The sequence below is a fragment of the Rhagoletis zephyria genome, unplaced genomic scaffold (assembly GCF_001687245.7).
Source record: "Rhagoletis zephyria isolate East Lansing unplaced genomic scaffold, Rhagoletis_zephyria_1.1 Rzeph_scaffold_00013, whole genome shotgun sequence".
Taxonomy (NCBI): Eukaryota; Metazoa; Arthropoda; class Insecta; order Diptera; family Tephritidae; genus Rhagoletis; species Rhagoletis zephyria.
Window position 1 is genome coordinate 472,887 of NW_016157097.1, and position 4,869 is coordinate 477,755.

The window sequence follows — 4,869 nt, forward strand, 5'->3', positions numbered from 1 at the left end:
TCGACTCACCTGGTCACCATTTCTATAGTTCGAAACCAGTTCTAAATTTCATAGATGGGATCTAGTTTACTCCGCGTCCCTTTTTCTATAGTTCCGAACCAGTTTTAAACAAACTTTTTGGTTTTCCCATGGTAGCGATTTTAAATTATTTTCAAAGAAATGTGATTTCAATTTGAAATAAAATTTGTTTAAATTAATAAGGGTATTTATCATGATAAAAAAATGGGAAGGTAGAACCGCTGAGAGGAATTTTTCCAATTCTTGACGTTTGCAAGCAATTTAATTTTAAAATTTTACACACAAACTCACACACACATTCTCATTTTCAATCTCAAACAACAACAACTTTGAACAATTCCGTTTTTTACTCTCAATTTTATATGATTTTAAAATGTTGGCAAAAAAAAAAAAAAAATAAACATGGCCGACGAATTGAGAGAATGGTTTTACCTTACTATGTTTTTATCATGGTAATCATCAAACCGTTTTTCATACCCTATTGTGTAAACCTTATAAATTAACTGTCAAAATTTATATGGAAGATCGTTTACACATTTCTGATAAATTACTCTAGCGATTTCACTGAATAAACTGCAATGCCAATGTAACTCTATCGCAACTCCAGCTGTTTTTCTTGGGCAATAATGGGGATCCGCATAAAAATTTTGCACGCAAATTCGACAACAAAGATATGATCCTGATAGAGATCTGGTTCAATTTATTATCCGTTCTGTTTGTTTTATTTCACTGATAATTTGGCCACACAGTTTGGTAGCAGTGACAAATGAATCCATACACAAACAGACATACTGCCATTGTTTCTTTTAACTTGCTTCAAATAAATTGCGTTTATGTTAAATATTTATTTACATAAATGGATATTATCTCGTTTAAATATAATTTTTCCCATTTTTCTCATTTTTTGATAGTTCCAAACTAGTTCTAAAATAGACAAATGTGATCTATTTCGGCCTGCATTCCTTTTTCTATAGTTCCGAACCAGTTCTAAATTAGTCAACTAAGATACCAAAATATAATTTTTTTTAGAAAAAGTAGACTTATGCCGAATTTCCACTTGGCATTGAACTGACAAAAAATTGTAGGCATTTAAAAAATGCCATGTGGAAATGAATGTAATGGCTATTTTTTTTTTAAGTAATGACAAAAATATTTTTAAATGCCCACGCTTGTCAATAAAATTTCTGCCATTTAATGCCTAGTGAAAATCCAACATTAGCAGCAACTTTTCACTTTTAGCTAGTGATATGTAGATTTAACAAGTAAAATGAAATAGTCTTAAAATAGTACCATATTTCTCTGCTTTTAAACTGGTGGGTGATCTAGTTACTATCGGACTGGTTCGTTTTTAGCGATAACGAGCTAGTACGGAACTAGAAATTTGGTTCACTAGTTCGGGGTTTCCCTGCAGGGTATGTATGTACATAAATATATTGCATATGCACATTTTTAAGTAATTATGTACAAAATTGATTGAGAGCGAGCACAACAGCTGCTTTGGTTGTTAGAAGTATCGGCGTCTCTAGATCACTGTCACGGTTCTGATGAGGAGCCGCCAGTTGGTGCCGGCTAATCAGCCGAGTATGTAGTTGACATTGAGACGACTCCAAAGTCGAAGTAAACTTCAGAACCAGTTTCAAATTGAATGGTTAGGCATATTTCTCACTGCTACTCATGCTTACAGCTACTTGCATACATACATACATACATATGTAGGTGCATACATATTTATGTTAATGCTATCATGATATGCAGTATCGATATTTATTATTGTCAACTGTGGATAATTTTTTTATTTATTTGTGCAATTTTTTGCGGGTCTGCACTGAAATCCTAATTGCAAAGTTGGGACAATTTATTCTACAAAAAGGTGTTTTTTTTTTTTAAATTTTGTAAACAATTTTTGAAATAAATAAAAAAATTTGTAATTAAAGCATTTATTAAGTTTCGCGTGGGTGTAATCAAATCTTTCAATAAATTTTTAACCAACTTCCCGATGAGCCACAGACTTGAAACTAACATAGCCCAGACCCCGAAGGCAATGCATTATGAAAGATGAACTAATCTCCTAGGTGTGTGCAGTGGTCGAGATATTTGAAACCCCGTATTTATGGTCCGATATGATTTATATTTAAAATGTATATTACCTAAATTTGAAAGAAATAACTCCACAAAAAATTCGGTTTTAGGTGGTGCGGGGGTCGGGTTTTCCTTTTGTTATTAGCTTGTATAAATTTTTTTTTGAATACCTGTTTCATTATTTTATATATCTTCTCATCCCATATCTTGTAATAAAGGCTTCATTTTAGAAATATGTATACACTTTTATATTTCGAAATTTGATTAAAAACGTGTCACATTGGTACGTACATACATACATACAAAGCTTCGCTCTACAAAATATCAAAATATCAGTTCGATCAGTGTATGCCAAAAACTAAAGGCAAAAACTAGTCTTAGGGCCGTTTGCACCATGTCTAGTTAATTCTAAAGGCTCCGTTATGCATACTTGGCATTGCTTGAGAGTTGTCACATAAGGAATCTGTTAAATGAGCTTCGCGTGTAAGCGGTTACCCAACGCACAGCATTACATACGTAAAAGTNAAGGCTCTGTTATGCATACTTGGCATTGCTTGAGAGTTGTCACATAAGGAATCTGTTAAATGAGCTTCGCGTGTAAGCGGTTACCCAACGCACAGCATTACATACGTAAAAGTCTGTTGGTTTTTGATTTCTACGTAAAAATGGTATAGCAGTGCATGCAATGCCAAGTATGCATAACAGAGCCTTTAACTCCCAGTTAAACATCTTTATCGACGTTATCGACACCCATCATATAACATGTGATCGATAAAGCAGTTAACGTACTTAACTGAAAGATGTACCTCCAGTTAGCGTTAACTAGACATGGTGCAAACGGCCCTTAAATGTACAAGTAGTAAAGGAAAATAGTAAAATATATATTTTGTTACAAGTGTTACATGACTGCGTGCCAAAAAAGTAGTGTGCAATTCGCGGTTATAAGCGGCAGCACTTTATAAGTTATAAAGCGTTACATAAATACATCCGTATGTATCTACATTTGCATATATGTATGTATGTATAAATACATTTTTGTGTGTACAAATGTATGTTTTTCGAATATCACAGATTGATGTAACATATGTACATATTAGGGTGATTGAATCGGCTTTTCCAAATCAGTTTTAGCCGGTTTTTTTTCCAATATTTCTAATAAAAATAATAGATTGGCGCTTACACAATATGTTAGCGTTTGGCCGAGCTTCTCCTCAGATTTGTGGCGTACGCCCTCATTTTATCTACAATACTTATACAACTGCATCTTAAAATACACTGTAAACCTGCGGTTCCCAATCTTTTCAACCCGGCGACCGACCGGCGGTGAATTAAAAAGCCTAAATTTGTATCGCATCCCTTATGTATATATAATTCACCATAAAATATTCCAAACAGATATACATACATATGTATGTATATATATGTACAAACCGCCGGGCAGAAAAAGTTTCCTTTTATTCTTAATCCTTCCTATATGAAATTTTGTGCGGGGGAAGTATGAAAGAACGTGAAATATAGGCAAAATATATTGTTTTATTGCCAATCCCATAAAACGAAAATCTGTTTAAAATTGAGAAAGTTGAAGAAATAATATTAGGCAAACAAATTCATAGGGTTTGGATATGATTACACCCTGCGAGAAAAACTACAAATTTTCAAAACAATCAATATACTCACGAAGCTATGGGTCAGATTTAGTGAAACCACGTTTTTAGTTTTTCTCTCTGATGTAAATTTTTTTTTTTAAAGGACTTTCGCAAATATGATTAATCTAAGAAATTACTTTATAAAATTCAGTGCAATGTGTACCAAATAAAATAAAAATTTCTGTAGAACTTGAAAAATTTAATTCTTTTGGTTCACAAGGACGAATAGGTATTGAAAATGTCATGTTATTTTTTTTTTAAACTAATAAAGTGGGCATTCGCGAAATTGGTGGATGTGCTTGTGTGTATATTAGTCCTAAAAAAAAATATAAACAAGTAAGAGCAGCGCTGTCTTCGGCTATGCCGAAGGCTTCATACCTTTCATGAACATCTGCAAATTTTAGTTTGACAGATTACTGATTTTGAATACATCTGCATACATCGATAGAGGAGTTACATACTTATATAAAAAATCGCATCTAAACAATCACAGGTATGGAAGATATACTTTATATGGCACCAATCTAAGTGATTTTCACTGCTATGTGATCGGTATGTAAACCGGTAACACAATTTATTGGGTTTAGTTTCCTACATAAAGGAGATATATCGCAAAAACTGGTATCTGAACAATCAGTGCTATAGGAGATAAAGCTTATACAGCATAGATTTTGACGATTTTCTCTAGTAGACTTTGTATTATTATTTATAAAATATCTTACGAAATTTATCGGTTTTAGCTGTTCAAATAAAGGAGTTTTACAGTAAAATCCCATATCTGAACAATCTGATGTATGGAAGATATATGTTGTAGTCACCCGATCCTTGTTATTTTCACTGTACGTATTCTGTTAATAATGAGTGAAAATGGTGCGAAATTTCATGTTCCTAGCTGCATAAATATAGGAGATATGATAAAAGACCTCATATCTGAACAATCAGTTGTATGGGGCTTGAGGTTATAGTGACCCGATCTTTCGTTATTTTCACTGTAAGTCATTCTGTCTGATAATGGGTGAAGTAACAGCGCAGAAATTTCATGTGTCGTAGCGACATAAATGGATGAAGTTATAACGAAAAATCTCATATCTGAACAATCAGTTGTATGGGAGCTATAGGTTATAGT